At 59.6% G+C, this 18,708-nt stretch overlaps 1 protein-coding gene across 2 annotated transcripts in view; it reads right to left on the reverse strand.

Moving 5' to 3' along the window:
• PPP1R13L (protein phosphatase 1 regulatory subunit 13 like) overlaps positions 1-14,803 on the reverse strand; it is a 29,975-nt gene extending 15,172 nt beyond the window's left edge. For both annotated transcript variants that reach the window (XM_073322229.1, XM_073322227.1), the window contains exon 1: positions 14,719-14,803. The gene's annotated coding sequence lies outside the window, so the exon portion shown is untranslated. The remainder of the gene's footprint in view (positions 1-14,718) is intronic.
• Between the last annotated feature and the right edge of the window lie 3,905 nt (positions 14,804-18,708).

Raw genomic sequence — 18,708 nt, forward strand, 5'->3', positions numbered from 1 at the left:
AAGGCGAACACTGTCGGGACAGGCTGGGGGCTCTGCCACTCCCTAGCGGGAGATGGGTTCAGCCAGGAATCACCCCAAGGGAGAAGGCTGGGGGCCCCCCATCGCCAGGGATGTACAGACCCAGATTTGGCAAAGGCCCAGGGACAGACTACAAGGATGCTGCTGCTTGGCCCTCTATGGTCGGCCCAGACAGGGCCTTTCTAGTTTCTGCCCCATCGTCCCCTCCTTGTACTCCTGCTTCGGGGTTAGGCCCCCCTCGCTGCGCTCTGCCATGCTGGTACCCATGTAGCTCTGCTCTCATGCTGTGCAGCCCCTCTGCCCCTGGACTGAGCTCCTGGCTGGGGCAGTCCCCCCCCAACCACTCGCGGAGTTACGCCAGCAGCGGAGTGCCTCTGTGGCCCATGCTGAGCTCCGTCTCCTCACCCCCCACTGCCCTGGGAGGGCTCTGCCCTAGAGAAGTGACGGCAGCGCTCTCTGACCAGGGCCACGGACTGCAGCTCCGGAGTCCTGCCGGCTCATGGCCCAGCTGGGACTCTGCCCCAGCATCCGCCAGCTGGGTGACACCCCCCCCCCCCCCAAGAATGCCCCTGGCAGAGCAGCGTTAGGCTCACCGCAGGCAGGGCCTCCCAAGGGCAAGGGGGTTGGACCTTCTCGGGCAAGGCCAGGGACTGCTCCCTGCGCTGCCACCTGGGCAGCACCTGGCTCGGCTGCTACCAAGTCTTGATATGCTGCCTTGATGGGTACGCACAACGCACATGCAGACAAAACAGGCAGGTGCACACACACCACAGGTACATACAGCGGATACACACAGTGCATGCAGGCGCACACAGCTCCAGCCACCCTACACACACACAGCACATGCATATACACAGAGGAACATACACCCTCCACCCGCACACAGACACAGTGGAACATACACCTTACACACGCACACAAGACAGACACCCAGTGGAATGTACACCCTCCACCCACACACAGACGCCCAGAGGTGCATACACCCAGAGGTGCATACACCTGTAGTGGGGTGGTGACCCCGCTCCTGGGGTCAAAGGAGTGAGAGCAGCTGAGGGAGGCTGGCTGAGTAGCTGGGCACAGCTGGCCCTGATACGAGGGCTGTGAGTAAGGAGTCGTGAGAGTCTCACTCCAGCCCTGGAGCAAGAAGGACCGGGCTGCCTGGAGAGACAGGGTACCTTCAGCAGAGCAGCGCTGGGGAGCTCAGGCCTGGCGATCTCCCAGGCTGAGGCCTGGCAGGAAGGCCTAAGGAGGTACTGGGGCTGCAGGGAGACAGCTGGGGCTAGAAAAACAGCAGGTCCAACCCCCTTGCCCATGATGATTGGCCACTACAGACTGCAGTTTGCCCCAGAGAAAGGGGGCTAGATGACGACTGGCAGTAGCCATTGAGGCAAGGGGGAGGGGAGACCCAGAATATGGGGGATAAGAGGCACAGGGAGGGACACGGGGCCTGACGTGTCTGAAGTACAGTGGTGGAGATAGATGAGGAAGCAGGTACCAGTAGGGATATAACGGCCAGCAGGAGGCGCTCTGAGGCTGGAATGGGCTAATTCCCGGACTGACCAGTAGGAGGCGCCACACCCGTGAGTACCCACTGTGCTATAACACCTTACACACACACACACACAGGTATGTACACCCTACACACACAGAGCACACACACAGGTGTGCAAAGCCCAGGCACTCGCGTGCAAAGCCCAGGAAGCTGGGGCACACCTGTGTGGCTGAATGGCCAGTGGTTTTGCTGAGCGTCTCCCGAGCTCTGCCTGGCATTGCGCATCACTGTGATGCACCATCAGGCTGGAGGAGGTGGGGACAGTTGGGAGACACTGATAGAGATGCCACAGGGTTGTAGCACGTGGGGGTTGAGGCTCTGTGGGGCTGAAGCAGCCTGTCCTGACGCTTCCGGGGTGGGGCAGCATCGCCCTGTAGGTCACTCCTGTCCCCCCTTGTGCATCACCACCGCTGCTCCAGTCGCCCAGCTCTCCAGGCTCTGGTCCTGTCCATCTCTGCTCTAGGATGAAGGTCCCAGGACAAGAGGAAACAGGAAGAGTCATGAAGGGCGCCACAGCCCCCTCCTACCAGCTCCCCAAGCCAGCCTGCAGCTGAACGGAGATATCCCCCGGGGGGCTGCAGCTCAGCTGTGACACTGCAGGAGAAGGGGATGGTGGGAGCGCCAAGCCCAGGAGTGTCAGGCACCCCCGTCACACCAGCCCCTTAGCATCACAGAATATCAGGGTTGGAAGGGACCTCAGAAGGTCGTCTAGTCCAACCCCCTGCTCAAAGCAGGACCAATCCCTAATTTTTGCCCCAGATTCCTAAATGGCCCCCTCAAGGATTGAACTCACAACCCTGGGTTTAGCAGGCCAATGCTCGAACCACTGAGCTATCCGTCCCCCATCCCCCCTTCAGAGAACGAGCCACAGGAAGACTGCTCTCCAGGAGCTCAGTACGCCGGGGAGACGTGGCCCCCGACATGCTCCTGGGGCGCGGCCCCCACCCCCAAATGCACTTGCAAGCCCCCGTAAGATCCTGCTCTGGGAAAGCCCCTTGGCATGCGCTCGACTCCTGGCTTCAGCGGGACTCCAGCGGCTTCCATGGGACTGCACGAGCTCTCAACGGGAAGCAGCTGTTGCGATGCTTTGTGCGCTGCTGCCCCGGGGCACGTGTGTGTGACCCAGAGACGCTTTGGGGGTTTCAAATCATGGGAAAAGTGCATCCCCCCCACCCCCAACTCTGCACTTAACCATTTTTGCCTAAACTTTCCAAGTAGGCGAGGGGCACCGGGGGTCCCTGTGGCCAGGAGGGAAATGGGGCGCCTGGTATCACAGCACAGCCCTTCAAGTGGGACAGGCCCCAGGCCCATTGCTGCTGGCCAGTCAGTCAGGGCTCGAGAATCCTACAGGAAACGGAAGGAGGGGCAGGTCACCAAGGAGCGTATACGGGACCAGCGCGAGTGTGTAGGGACAAAATCAGGAAAGCCAAGGCAAGGAATGAGCTACAGCTGGCCGGGATGTTAGAGCCAACAAGAAGGGGTTCTACAAATACGTCAGGCAGAGAAGAAGAGTAGGGATGGTGAGGGGCTGCTGCTCAATGGAGAAGGCGAGCCAGTAACTGCTCAATGCCTACTTTGCTTCAGTCCTCTCACAAGAAAACAGGTGACCGGACGACTAGAGAAGTTACCACAGACATTAAAGGGGACGGGATATCAAGCTGGTTTGACATGATTTGTTCTTAGTAAATCCATGCTGGCTGCTAGTGATCACCCCTTCATCCTCCAGGAATTTGCAAATGGAACATTTTAGACATTGCTCTAATAGATCCCAGGTATTGCGGTCAGGCTGACTTGTCTGTAGTCCCCCGTCTCCTCCTTTCCCCCCTTTTTAAAGATGGGCACCACACTGGCCCTTCTCCTGTCTTCCGGGACCTCTCCCGTCATCCATGAGTTTGAAAATATTATCGCCAGTTGGCTCTGAGATTTCGTCAGCTAATTCCTTCAGCACCTTGGGGTGAATAGCATCCGGCCTCGCGGATTTGAATTCATTCAGGTTGGCCAGAAGATCTCTGATGTGTTCTTTACTTATCCTTCTTTGACAGGGTAGCTGGATTGGTGGCTGGGCGGGATGCAGTGGACATCATATACCTAGACTTTAGCCAGGCTTTTGACACAGTCCCACATGACATTCTGATAAGTAACCTGGAGAAATGTGGGCTCAGCAGAACTACCATTGAGTGGATACATAATTGGTTAAACCACCACAAAGAAAGAGTAACTATAAATGGAATGATGTTGGATTGGAGGGAGGTCTCCAGTGGGGTTCCGCAGGGATCTGTTCTGGGTCTGATGTTGTTTAACGTGTTTATTAATGACCTGGATGTAGGACTAGAGAGCACCCTGATCAAATCTGCAGATGACACAAAGCTGGAGGTGGGAGGTTGCCAACACTTTGGAGGATAGAGCTAGAATCCAAAAGGATCTTGATAAATTAGAGAACTGGGGTATAGACACCACAATGAAATTCAACAAAGACAATTGTAAGGTGCCACCCTTGGGGAGAAAAAAAACAAACAGAGAATGGGGGATAACTGGCTTGGCAGCAGCACTACTGAGAAGGATCTGGGAGTTGTGGTGGATCCCAACCTCAACATGAGTCAACAACGTGATGCTGTTGCAAAAAAGCAAATGCAATTTGAGATTGCATTAGCAGAAGTACAGGAGGTGACAGTACCGCTCTGCTAGACACTGCTTAGGCCTCAGCTGGAGGACAGTGTCCAGTTTTGGTCACCAATGTCTAGAAAGGGTGTGGAGAAACTAGAAAGGATCCAGAGGTGAGTGACAAAGATGATCAGAGGGATGGAACGCAAGCCATACGAGCAAAGGTTGAAGGAACTGGGTATGTTTAGTCTTGAAAAGAGGAGATTAAGGGGGGACATGACAATGGTTTTCAAATATTTGAAAGGCTGCCATAAAAAAGATGGAGATAAGCTGTTCTCTCTTGCCACAAAGGGCAGGACAAGAGGTGATGGGTTCGAACTACAGCACAGCTGATTTAGATTAAATCTCAGAAAAAACTTCCTAACTGTAAGAACAGTAGGACAATGGAACAGACACCTAGGGAGGTCCTTTGCTGGAGGTTTTCAAAAAGAGGCTGGAGCCACCTGTCATGGGTGGTTTAGACACAACAAATCCTGCACCGTGGCAGGTGGTTAGACTAGGTGACCTTTGCCATGCCTTCTCACCCTATGGGTCTATGATTCTAGGTTAGCCTCGCTTGCCCCCGGGGCCCCTCTACAGAACCCTGGCTGGGTCTGTTCACGCCACCCCCTCTTGATCTGGGCCCTGGCTGGGTCGCCCTGCCAGGGAGAGGCACAACTGGTGCCGTCACGGGGCAGCGCCAGGGGGGCAGAGGCAGTGCAGAGGGCAGCGCCAGGGCTGTCCCCTCTCCCTCCACCCTGCCCAGCTGCAGCCTCATGCACTCTCACCCTTCAGCAGGCAGACAGGGCAGATCCCACCACCTCATGGGCATCAGAGGGAAACCCAACAACCCGGCGCTGGGCCAGCAGGCTCCACCCCTGCGCCAGAGCACTGGGGAGCACAGAGCCTCCAGGGACCTGCCGGAGCCTGGGTAGCGTTACCAGCTCCAGCAGCCGCAGGGAGAGCAAGGCACAGACAAGCAGGGACTCACCCCAGGTCATGCAGCAAGATGGAGAAGTCTCAGGAATCCCATCTCCCAACCCTCTCCCCACCAACCACTAGAACCCACTACCTTCCCACAGCTCTGGATAGACCCCAGGAGTCCTGGCTCCCAGCTCCCTCTCCACTCTGACCACTAGACCCCATCCCCTCCCAGAGCTGGGAACAGAACCCAGGAGTTCTGGCTCCCAGCCCCTTGCTCTTTCCCACTAGACCCCACTCCCCTCCCAGAGCCATGGACAGAAGCCGGGAATCCTCCTTTCAACCCCTGGTGTCTCCAGCTCCCGAGAGAGCTGCACGGGGGATCTCTCCGCTCAGAACTCCTGCTCATCCCCGGCCTGACAAGAGTGGAGAAGTGGGCACCACACGGCCGAGTGTCCCATGCAGTCAGAGGTACCGAACCCGACAGGTGTAGACACACCGGCGGGCACCAAGAGCTGGGCCTGCAACTCAAGAGACGGCTTGTGGGAGTGTGCAGCTGTCCAAGGTTCTTGGCCCAGGCAAAGGGCTGGTGCCAGCCACCAGCCTCTGCAGAACTGGGGCAAGCAGCCATGACATAGTCACTTTCCCTAGCGCAAATGCAAATTGAACGGAGGACCGGCCTGGCCATGCAGTTGGCTACGTTGGTGATGGCAGCAGACACTTGAGGACGGGGGAGCCAGGACCCTCGGCACAGGGCTCAGCTTTCCACTGGCAGCCACGGACCTGCCCTGTCCCCAGCTTCTCCACACTCTCTGGCAGGGTCTGACTGGATCTGCCAGGTCAAAGGGGCTTTTCCATGGTGGAGGGACCTCAGGAGCTACCTGCCTGCCTGGGATGGGGGAGAGGGGTGCCTCCTGCCAGACATCCTGGAAGCTTCTCCTCATACGCTGGGAGCCTCGGGAGGGCCCCCCTGGGGCCTAGTCCTGGCACTGGCCCGTTGGGGCTGCCTAGAGGAGGGGAAGGGGTGAAGGAGGAGGGCTTTGCCAGAAGGTGCTGCGGTAACATCCCCAGCACAGCTCTGCAGCCAGCAGTGAACCCCTGGCCTCCCGCACCAGGCTTGAGGGAGCAGTGAGTCCAGGGGTGAGCCAGCAGTGGGCTGTAACCAGCCCCAGGTCCAGCGAGCTGGCACTAGCCAGGTGCCACCGCTCTCCATCCCTCAGGACAGCCCAGCTCCGAGCCACCTGTGGCCTTGGTGCCCACCCCGGCTGGCAGAAAGTCCCACGCAGCCCCCTGCACGGCCCCAGCCCCCAGGCGGCACTGGCAGGCGGGTGAGTAACACACAGCGCCGTGCATGTCCCAGACACTCGCTCTGCCGCCGCCCACTAGGGAAACCTGTTCCCTAGCCAGCCACACCCAATTCCAGAGAGCCAGGTAACGCGCAGCTGGAGCCGCCCAGCCCACAGGATGCACCAGGCAGACAGACCGGCCCAACGCCCCCCAGCAAACCAGCCCTCTCCCTCACTGGTCCAGGAGCAGGGCCCCAGCCCCAAATGTCACCATCGGGAGACACCATCACGGACCCGGGCCACCACCCACTGCTGCCAGCTCGGCAGGGAGTCTTGGGGGTCAGTGTGCTCCTCCCCTGCAGGGCCCGGGAGTCCGGGGCTGGGTCCCCCTCACTGCACTACAACCCTTCCCTGGCTCAACCCAGAAGCAAAGTGGCACTGGCCTCGTGGCCCCAGATTCTGGCAGGTGGGGGCCTCTGAGCACAGACTGCCCTGTCCTGCATGGAGGGCTGCACATCAGCAGGGGCCCCCCAGGGTGGGAGGAGGCCCCGCGACCAGGGCCTCAGGTGGTTGGAGCTCCCGGTCCAGCCCCCCACAGCAGTGTCACAACTGCAACAACAGGAGAAGTTTTGTAAACCTCACCTTGTGACCCGATGGCAGCCAGACCTGACCCAAGCTGACACTCTCCCATCCATCCCAGAGGAACCCAGGGCTCCACACAGACCTTCCCTAATCATAGAAGATCAGGGTTGGAAGGGACCTCAGGAGGTATCTAGTCCAACCCCCTGCTCAAAGCAGGACCAATCCCCAACTAAATCATCCCAGCCAGGGCTTTGTCAAGCCTGATCATCTTCCTGCTTAGCCCTCACTTGCTGCACGTGTAACCCCTCTGATTATTCCTAGATCCTCTGCATCCATCTAACCCCCTGATATCCCCTAGCCCGTGTCCTACAGGTCAGACTGGATGGTCACAGTGGTTCCTCAGGGCCTTGCCTCCCAGCCCATCCAGGCTGCTGGAGCCAGAGTGAAGCACTCAAGGAGACAAAGCCAGTCTGGAGTTAAACCCACCAATAGATGGGGCCTTCCCGTGGCTGGTTAATGCCCCTCACTGCTACACCTTCTGGCTGCTCTGGATCTACCTGAGCTTCCAGCCATCGATCTTGCCCTGCCTTTGTCCGCTGGGCTGCAGAGCCCTCTACTCCCAAAACCCTCCTGCCCAGGGTGTTGCAGACAGATCCAGTCACCTCGCGGCAGAGCGAGACTGAAGAAATTCGAATGCAGGTTTCCAGCCCTTGTACGGCTCTTGTGGCTCTTTTCTGAGCCCTTTCCAGTTCATCACTCCCCTTTCTGAAGACCCCTGAACTGGGCACAGGGTCCGTGAGGGTCTCACCAGTGCCATATACCTAGGTGACCCCCCCCTTCCTGCTCCTGCTCAACATCTCTTGCTCACACATTCTGCCTCTCAGCCACACTGCCCCAGCTGATGTCCACCGTGACCCCAAGTCCCTTTCAGTCCCTGCTCCTCGTCCTCCCAGCATGAGCACCGGCCTTGGTTCCTAGATGCAGGGCCTGGCCTTTAGCTATATTAAAGTCCCTCCCACAGGACACGGCCCTGGGCCACTCTCCTGTTCTGTGGTGCCAGGGGTCTCTGGGACAGAGTGCGGCTCAGAGTCTCCTAGTCAGGGAAGAGGGGAGGACGTGACCCCAGGGACAGCTGAGCTGCAGACGAACCCAGATACTCAGGGACGGCAGCCACCTCACACGCCTGGAGCAGGAATCAGAGACCCCCAGCCCAAGGGGCCACTAGGGTGGGCACTGCAGGAAATGCTGGTGCTGACACAGGCAAGGTTCAGCGAGTGTCCCTGAAGGCCACAGAAACAAAATGGGGGAGAGAAGGGGGGTTGTGAAGCACCAGGAAGGTGCTGGGAGGGGGGAGCCGGGGAGGAGGTGATGTGCCAAGCTGCGGGAGGGGACCCCATCCCATGGACTTTGCTTCCTAAACAAAATGTGTTTAAATTCCAGCTGGCCCAAGTCTCCCTGACCATGGGGTTCTACGCCAGTGCCCCCCGCTGGCTCAGCAGCCCCTCAAGCACGCCAGGGCAGGAGTATCTCACTCTTGAGCCTGAGGAGTTTGGGACACCCTAGCCCCACTGAATTTCATAGGCACCCCACTCCGCTTGGCTTCTTCGAGAGCCCAGCCCTGGGCCATGCAATGGCTACAGAGCCAGAGACACGTCCCTTCCAGAGCTCAGCACAATGGGTGCACATATGCTGGTGGGCATGGCCATAGGATGCCCAGCCTAGAGCTCCGTAGAGAGGGCACCGCACCAGCATAGCATGGGCTGGTCAGCCAGACCTCCTGGCTCTGCCTGGCATGGGCCATGGTGCCCTCGCCCATGGTGATGCCACAGCACAGACAGGCAGGGAACACCCTGCTCTGGGGCATGATGGGAATCGAGCCAGTGAGCGTGGGACAGAGTAAGCACTGTCCTGCTCAAGCACATGGGGCGCAGCGAGAGCCCTCCACTCCTGGAGTCAGAATCCCAAAGGAATTAAGGAACATGCCTGTTTGGTGCTGACCGCCAGAAACACACCCAGGAGCTGCGCGTCCGCCAGGCTGCCGCAATGCCCAGAATCGGCACCAGCCCCGCTCACGCTGGAGTCACTGGGGGGGCGCTGCGTGGGACCCCTGCTCCTGGATGCTACAGCCGCAGGGTGACTACCATGAGTTACCCACGCCCCTCCACCTCCGGTCCCCACCACAGTACCTGGGCGCCTCGCAGCCCCGGCCGTCTCCCCGCGGTATGGCTGGGACCTGAGGCCCATGGAGGCTGAGTGACTTGTCCCATAGGCAGCCTGCAACAGAACAGGGACTGGACCCCGGGGCAGAAGATCGGCTGCTGGAACCACACACAGATATATCCTCCACTGTCAGCGGAGGGGAGCCCCCAGTATGTCTGCGCCCAAGGCAGCGAGGGCAGTTCTGGTATAAGCCAGCATCAAGGGGCGCTGGGGGAAGCCAAGGGGCCAACCAGAGCCCCCAGCTCCCCAGGGCAGGCTGGAGCTCTGGGGCCAGCCTTGCCAGTAGGGCAGTGTAAGAACAGAAATGGACAAATCAACCCACGCTCGGCACCACGTTCCCCAGATGAGAAGAGGGTGAACGCCATTCCCCGGGTGTAACTACACTACTGTGTCCTTCCCTACGCCCGGGAGGGCTGGCCAGGCCTGATGGGGGCCTGTCTCCACACCCGGGGCTCCCCCCTGCACTGGACCTGGCGCTAAGATCCTTCCGAGAGCCAGCGGATAATGCCAGCTCACAAGCCAGGCGCAGGGCTGGTCCTGCCCCGCAGGAGCTGCAATCCCAGCCCCACAGACACAAGGCTCCAGCCCAGCCCTGCAGGGACCCCCAGCCCACCCCCCAGGGGTCAAGTGGGCCTGGCTGCCCATGGCCCATTCAGCCCCAAGCCGCTCTGCTGAGATTTTATATGGAAGGGGTCAGTTAGTGCCACTGGCCAAAATGAGGTTGGTGATGGGACCCTACCCTAAGGACTGGGCCTCATCAAACCCCTTCACCTCAGCCACAGAGCAGCAGAGAGGGGAGAAGTGCAGTCACTAGCAAGCAGCATGGGCTGGTGCCTTAGAGGGGAAAGGCCCCAAGTCCCATTCCCTGCCCCCTGAGCCAGCCCGTCGTGTCCCACTGCCCTGAGGCCAGATAGGTGCTATTGCCCCCTAGAGGGGAAAGGCCTCGTATCCCATTCCCTGCCCCCAGAAGCCAGCCCGTCCCACTGCCCTGAGGCCAGATAGGTGCTATTGCCCCCTAGAGGGGAAGATCCTGTATCCCATTCCCTGCCCCCTGAGCCAGCAATGCCCCTGCCCAGGGGCCAGATCAAAGCAGACACTCTCTGTTCGGGGTGGGGCTGTTGGTACCCTCCAGGCACTGTCCCATGGGAGCACGCCTGGTGCAGAACGACGCTGACAGAGCTCAGGGTCTGCCAAGGAAGCCGTGTGGAGGCAGGAGCGGCCATTCTGCACGGAGGAGGTCCTCGCAGGCACCTCCACAGAGCTGGGGGAGCAGGCAAACAGGAAGGGGACCCCCCAGCCGGAGGTGGAGCCAGGGAGGGAGAAGGAACAGTGATTGCCTCATGCGAATGGCGCGTACTCGCGCTGCCAGGCAGGCGTGGCTGTGCATCTTTACAAGCACCATCTAGCTGCAGTCAGTGCTGGGAGCCGGCCAAGAGATCAAACAGCCACTTGCAGCCAGGCTGAGCCAATGCACCAAAGCCCTTAATAGCAGGGCAGGCTCTGCGGCAGTGCCCAGCGTCTGGGAGTGTCTCTCATAAAGCACATCCCGCTGCCCAGCCCAGGTGCCTCGCTCCCCTGCCTGACATAAACACCTTTGGCCTGCCCCGGCCCGACAGCGGGGAGCATGAGGTCAGGTGTAAACAGCAGCCAGAGGACACGGCCCTGGAGAACCAGGCCCAGGGGGTGCACACAGGACTCACTTCACCCACTGCTGAAGTGCAGCCAGGTGGAACAGGGCAGCTCGTTAAAACAGCCACACAAGCAACACTGAGTGCGGTTTGGGACAGGAAGTGAGGAAGGTTCCCACAGCAAACTGCCGGGGCCTTGAGAGATACCCAATGGGCACCACAGCCTGACACCCATGTTGCACAGCACAGTGAGCAGAGCACGGGCTGACCAAGCCCCCATGGCCTAGCAGAGCAGGGACACCAGGGGAACTAGCAAAACAGCCAGTGGCAATGTGGCCCCCTCTCTCTGGCTAACGAGCAGCCCTCCTGCAAAAACTCCCTGGGATCTTTAGCAATCGGCATCTCTTTTGAAAGATGGCACCTCTATGGGCATAGCGCCCCCCCGACACCACCCTGGAGTCAGCATTGACTGCAAGACGACAGCGCCCCCCGTTGAGCCCCCGCCCGGCTCCCTGCAGCACAGCGCCCCCTGCTGAGCCCCGGCCCGGCTCCCTGCAGCACAGTGCTCATTAGCACCGCACTGGAGCATTAGGGTTGGCACTGCCTACAAGGGGAGAGCGCCCATGGCTGAGCCCCACGTGCCACTTCCTGAAGCACAGTGCCCAATTTACTGTGCCCAACACCATATGAAGTAATTGGCACTGGTGCAAACTACGCGTTTAACATGCAATTTTTGGCCCTCACTTTCCCCTGGCATCAGTGGCTCTGCAAGGGGTCACTGATGAACCATTCACCCAACGAGCTGGGCCCCACGACGCGTGCAAAATTGGCAGCCCCAGGGGGTTCGGCTGTCAGTGCCTGCCCTGTGCTGCCATCTAGCTGGTCTGCCCACACTCCCTGTGTGATGTCCCTGCTCCCCAGCCTCTGACGAGGAGGAGCAATTAGCCTGCAGCCACTTCACTGAATCCAGAGGAGGGTTTGGCAGCAGTTGGGCTTGGGCTGGCTGCTCAGTCCCAGCCCGGCTGGCAGGGCCCCTTGAGGAGTGGAGACGAGCCGGTTTCTGCAGCATGAGCTCCTTGCCAACATTTACCCAGCAAAGCTGGGAACAGGGACCCACTGTGGATACTGAACACAGCCTAGTTCATCCCAGCAGCAGGATTCCCGGACCCTGCAGTCCCAGCCGCCCACCCCAGCAGCTCCCTACCACCAGCTGGGGGCTCTGGATTTAGGGCCAGTCTGTGCTCAAACCTCCCAGAAGCACCTCAGAATGGCAAATGCAATCCAACCCCACCCGAGTGGAGCCAAGAAACAGCGTAGGGACAGGAAGTCAGACATGGGGCGAGGGAGGCGAGTGGGAGCCAGTCTTCCTTGCCGCCCTCTATGGAATAGGGAGAGAGACATGCTCCCTACCATACTGGCAGGGAGGAGCTCTGAGGGGACAGGCCAGAGACCATCCCCACAGTGCTGATAAGGGGAGACCCAGGTGGCTGGGAAAAGGTATGCCTCCTCCTGCTGGGATCTCTAGCCCCACTGCTCTGGCTACTTTGGGATGCTGCCCAGTCTCCCCATCTCCCCTCCTGTCCCACACAGGCTCTTGGCCCAATTCTCCCCCACTGAGAGCCCTGATCTGGAGCGCTTCATGCCCACTCTGCACAGGGATACATGCACCACAGGGCACCAGATCCTCTGGGCTGGGGGCCTTTCCCTGCCTGGCACTGCAGCCTCCCACCCACCTCTGATCTCCCACTCCATGCTCCAAGGCCTGGAAGAACCTGTACCTTCCCCAAGTGAAAACCAAATGTGCCTTCCCCACCCACCCCTGGCTCCTTGGCAAAGGACCTGCCAGGGGAGCCAGATGTGTCAGTGTCACACAGCTGGAGGGAGCAACACCACAAAAACAGATTGCACAGCACCACCCATCCTGGCACAGGACACCACACATTCAGCCCCCCTTCACTCCATCCCAATGCACCTATCACCACTATATCTAGACAGCAAGTAATGTTTCCTAGTGCTGCGGAACCAGCAGCAGCCAGGACTGCACCGGGAGGTGCCTGGGGAAGCCGAGAGCACAGAGAACAGCCCATTACATCGGGGTGCCCATCTGCTTGGCCGCTCACAAAAATAAGTTTGTCATCATGTTCCGAACCTACCACTGGGCACAGCGCTGGATAACACATTGCCCAAATGCTTCTCCTAACACGATCAGCAGCCAGAGAGCTAACGACCATCCGTCAGCATTAGGGTCCAGAGTCAACACTCTGCCAGGGCTGCTCCCACCTCTCCACATGGCTGTCTCCAGCTCTTTCGCAGCAGATTCAGCCCAGTCACTCAAATGGGCAATCACCTCCCCCCATGCTGCACGGTGGGCAGAGGTCAGGCCGACCAAGCTCCCACAGCCTAGCAGAGCAGAGACACCAGAGAACTAGCAATAAAGCCAGGGGCATCACATGCCACGCAGGTCGCAGGGGTTTGAACCAAGGGCCAGGGGCAGCAGGAAGGCCCCACCGCAGCCAGCCCAGCAGCACCTTTGGGGGCTGATAGCCACTCTGCTACATTTCGGCCACGGGACACAGCAACCCCAGCTACTGGACGTGGCTGATCCCAGCTGGGGCCTGCAAATGCCAATCCCTGCAGGCAGTCTGGCAGCATGTCATGCAGCATCTCCCAGAGCCCCTGGCCTGGCGCCCAGGCATGGGGCACTGACAAGCTGGTATCGGCTAATTATAAGAATGTGGGAGGCCAGAATGCCGCCAGCCACTAGGAGCCTTTTATGGCCAGGCTGGTACGTGCACTTATCTCTGGCTGCTCACTCCAGGCTGGAGGCTAATCCCAGTGACTCATGGAGCCTGCACAAGCCCAGGGGGTCCCTGAGACTACTCCAGGCCTCATCCCCTGGGTAAATGGGGAGTTAGGTTATGCTGGGATGAGCGAGGTCAGAATCAGTCCTGAGGTTGGTGCTGCTTCATGTCCCCACCCCCACCCCGCAATGCACAAGGGTCAGGGGAAGCGGGGCTGGGAAGCTCAGCAGAGTCCCAACCAGAGGATGCATGGCCGGTCTGTGCCCAGGGAGGCTGGACCTACCGAGGCAAAGCCAAGGCATTTCCGGAGTCCAGCAGCACCCCTCCCCAGCTGCTCTGGGGCCCGCCTGGGCGGGGTTGGGGCTAGGGTCCCAGTGCGTGGGGTCTCTCAACAGTCCAATGCCAAATGCCAGCTGGGAGCAAACCCTGGGCCAGAGCAGATCAGCACCATGCTGCATGCCCACGCACCCCAGAGCGCCAGGCCTGGCGTCGGGCTGCTGCAGCCGGTGACCCCAGTGAGGGCTTAACCCCGGCCAAGAGACAGCGGCGCCAGAGGCCTGCCTGGGTAACACCAGTGACCAGACCGCCCCAGCCACCATCCTCCCACCAGCTCCGTGCCCGGCTCTCCCCCGCTGCGGGAAAGCCCAGCCCGACCGGTCCGACGTCCCGTGTCCCGAAGAAGCTCAGACACGTGTTGGGGTTAGGGCCGCGGGCGCACCGCGCGCTAGGGCGGTCTCACCCCCCGGCCGGCAGCCCCAAACCCCCCCCCCGAATCGTACCCGGGGAGCGCCCCTTCCCCGGCCCGCAGCTGGAGTATTTCCCACCCTAACCCGCCGGCCGGGCGCTCCCTGCGGCCGGCTCCGCTCCAGGCGCGCCGGGCCCCCCCGCCGCTGGATGCCCCGGGCAGGCGGCAGGCAGACAGACCCCCCCAGCCCTGTCCCCGCAGCCGGGGCAGCGCCGCTGGGACGGGCCGATCCCCCTCCCCGCACGGCGGGCGCAGGTGCCCGGGCTGCGCGAGCCCCTGGCCGGGCCGGGGGCGCGTGGGCAGCGCGCGCGGGGCTGGCACTGACCTGGCTCCGAGCTCCCTCCGGCCGCGCCGCGCCGCGCCGCGAGCAGGTTCGGGCGGCTGCACAGGTGGGACAGGGGCAGGCGCGCCCCGGTGCACGCTGGGAGCTGTAGTTCTCCCGCGCAGCGAGCTGGGACCCGCGGTCCCGGGACTCCCGTGGCCAGGGCGGGGCGGCCTGTGTCCTGCGTCTCATCCAGGACAGGGTGAGATCTGCGGGGCAAAGACCGGCTCTGCTCTGGTTTGTGCAGCGCCTGGCGCTCGGGGGGTCCAGCCTGGAACGTCCAGGTGACTCCTCTGTGCAGGGGGATCCCAGGGGCAGGGACTGACTCTGTGCTGGTTTGTGGAGCCCCTAGCGCGCTGGGGTCTGAGTGACTGGTCTGTGCAGGGGGGTGACAGGGGCAGGAACCAGCTCTGTTCTACTTTGTGCAGGAACTTGTGCTCCGGGGTCCAAGTGAGCTACCCCGGTCTCCAAGCAGATGTCTGTCACCAGCCTTGTGTGTGGGACAAGGGGAATGAGATCCCAAGCTGTGTGTCTGGGAAAGGAGAAAGTGTGTCCGGCTCTTCTTTGTCTGTGGAGCAGACAGAAGGGGCCTTTCAGCCTGCGATGGTTGAAGGTAGTGCAGTTGTCTCAGAGTTGTTTCTGGATTCAGTTAAAGCCCAGGAAGTGAATGGCCCTAAGTTTGTGTCTGCTCAGGAGAATGGCCCTGTAACTAGGTTGCATCCAGTTAGTGTCTATGTGAAATCCCAGAGACCAGACAATTCGGGTGCTTGTATTTTGCCTGTTGCTAGTGTGTTGTTGAGAAAGGAATGTCTCCATGCTAATTCTGTAAGTGAAGAGTATGTGGCCCAGGTCAAAATGGGGGCTCTTAACCAAGAGAGCCCGAATTGCAGCCCTCCAGACTGGAGCGCTGGGAGAAGACCCGATCCCAGTTTGACCCCCGGGGGTTTTGGGGTGGCCAAAGGGCACAGGCGGTATAAACCTTCCCACATGCGGCCTGCGAGTACTATCGACCACCCCCGACCTAAGGGAGGGCGTGAAACTGGAAGGGCCTGGTGTAACTCCCACCAAGGAACGGGAGAGATGCTGGGGCATCCATGGGAACGTTGGTGGCTTCGAACTTCCCCAGGTCACTGGCTAAAGTGACCCCGCTCAGTTCGATCTCGAAGCAGGGAGAGATGTGACGTAATGGGACTATTCTGAGCTCTGGAACTGCTCCCCATGAAGCCAGTCAGGACTCTGGGGAAGTCTCCTTTCTGGGAGCAGACTGTCTTCAGGACACACAGCTCACACAGCTTCCACCTTCCTGGGTCTGACCTCGGAGCATTCAGCCTCCTCCCCTCCGTGCGCTTCCCACAGCGAGTCCACCCAGGCGGGGTCCTGGGGAAGCCAGAGGGTCCTGCACCCCAACTTCGCAGACAGACGTGACTCTCAGCCAGCCAGTAAAAGAGAAGGTTTATTAGATGATAGGGACATGGTCTAACACAGAGCTTGTAGGTGCAGAGAACAGGACACCTCAGCTGGCTCCATTTTGGGGGCAGTGAGCCAGACAACCCCATCTGTACTTCACTCCATGTCCCCAGCCAGCCCCAAATTGAAACTCTCTCCAGCCCCTGCTCCTCTGGGCTTTGTCCCTTTCCCGGGCCAGGAGGTCACCGGATTCCTTTGTTCTCCATCCCTTTAGCTCTCACCTTGCAGGGGGGAAGGGCCAGGCCATCAGTTGCCAGGAAACAGGGTGTCGGCCATTCTCTGTGTCCAGACCTCTACACACACCTGTCCTCTAGGGCTCTGCAAGGATCATACACTCTTATCCCACTACCTAGATACTTAAGAACTGCATAGGGGAAACTGAGGCACCCCCACACTATTCAGAGGAAACATTAAGAACAGTCCCGCTTCATCACACCCATCATAGAGGAACCTTTCCAGAAGGTGGCCATGGACATAGTGGGACCTCTCAGCAAGACGACCTGGTCGGGGAAGAAATACATTCTGGTGGTGGTAGATTTTGCCACCCGCTACCCTGAGGCAGTGCCCTTAGTTTCCACTGAAGCAGACACCGTGGCAGATGCGCTCCTGACCATTTTCAGCCAAGTGGGGTTCCCCAAGGAAGTCTTGACAGACCAAGGATCCAACTTCATGTCAGCCCTGCTCCGGTGCTTGTGGGAGAAATGTGGGGTCCGGCACAACTGGGCCTCAGCTTATCACCCCCAGTCCAATGGGCTGGTGGAGAGGTTCAATGGGACGCTAAAGATAATGCTGAAAACCTTTATGAACCAGCACCCGCAGGATTGGGACAAGTACTTACCTCACCTGCTGTTCACATACAGGGAGGTACCCCAGGAGTCTACCAGATTTTCACCTTTCAAACTGTTATATGGAAGGAGGGTAAGGGGCCCCCTGGACCTGATGAGAGACGAATGGGAGGGGAAGACCACTCCCAATGGAGAGTCAGTGGTGGAGTATGTCCTGATCTTCCAAGAGAGACTTGCTGAACTCATGGGCCTGGCCAGGGAGAATCTGGCCAGAGCCCAGAAGAAGCAGAAGATCTGGTATGACCGCACGGTGCGGGCCCGTGCCTAAGCCACCGGGGATCAGGTGATGGTTCTCATCCCCGTGAGAAAGAACAAACTACAGGCTGCCTGGGAGGGCCCTTTCAAGGTTGTCAAGCAGCTAAATGAGGTAAACTACGTGGTGGAGCTGTCTAACCGGGCGCACCACCGCCGGGTGTACCATGTGAATATGATGAAGCCATATTATGCCAGGGGGAATGTGGTGTTGGCTGTGTGTGGACATTGGGAGGAGCAGGGAGATGACCCTTTAGTAGATCTATTCCCTGGGACCAGAACTGGTTCACCCCTGGAAACAATTCCCCTCTCGGATCAGCTAACCCCTGCCCAGCAAGCTGAGATCAGGGGGGTGCTGCATCTGTACCGACAGCTGTTTTCCAACCTAATCTCACTGTCCACTGGCTGCAGACAGGATTGCACCTGCCGATAAGATGCTCCCCCTTCCGAGTCACAGGGAAAACTGCTCAGGACCTGGAAAGAGAGGTCCGGGACATGCTGGCTTTGGGGGTGATCCAGCCATCTGCCAGCCCTTGGGCCTTGCCGGTGATGCTGGTCCCCAAAAAGGACGGGTCGGTCCGGTTCTGTGTGGACTATCAGAAGCTCAGTGCCATCACTGTATCTGATGCCTACCCCATGCCCAGGCCTGATGAGCTCCTAGACAAATTGGGAGGAGCTCGGTACCTTACCACCATGGACCTTACAAAGGGATACTGGCAAGTGCCGCTGGATGCAGATGCCCGGCTGAAATCGGCCTTTATCACCCCTCTGCGGCTCTATGAATTCCTGACCCTGCCTTTCGGCCTCAAGGGAGCGCCGGCCACCTTCCAGCACCTGGTGGACCAGCTACTGAGGGGGATGGAGAGTTTTGTCATGGCGTGTATTGATGACATCTGTGTCTTTAGCCAGACCTGGGAGGACCACGTGTCCCAGGTTAGACAAGTGCTGGACTGACTCCAGGGGGCTGGGCTGACTGTAAAAGTGGAGAAGTGTAAAGTGGGGATGGCGGAAGTATCTTACCTGGGCCATCGGGTGGGGAGCGGCCGCCTAAAGCCGGAACCAGCTAAGGTGGAGGTGATCAGAGACTGGCCTACTCCCCACACCAAAAAGCAGGTCCAAGCCTTTATTGGGTTGGCAGGATACTACCGAAGATTTGTGCCCCACTTTAGCGCCATAGCCACCCCCATCACCGAGCTATGCAAGAAGGGGAAGCCAGACGAGGTGGTCTGGACCAAGCAGTGCCAGGAGGCTTTCTGGGTGCTGAAGGAGGCTCTGGTCAGTGGCCCAGTTCTGGCAAACCCAGACTTTGACAAGCCCTTTATGGTGTTCACCGACGCCTCAGACACGGGACTGGGGGCGGTGTTAATGCAGGAGGATGAAAAGGGGGAGAGACACCCCATTGTGTACCTGAGCAACAAGCTGCTACCCC

The sequence above is a fragment of the Lepidochelys kempii genome, chromosome 23, assembly GCF_965140265.1.
Source record: "Lepidochelys kempii isolate rLepKem1 chromosome 23, rLepKem1.hap2, whole genome shotgun sequence".
Taxonomy (NCBI): Eukaryota; Metazoa; Chordata; order Testudines; family Cheloniidae; genus Lepidochelys; species Lepidochelys kempii.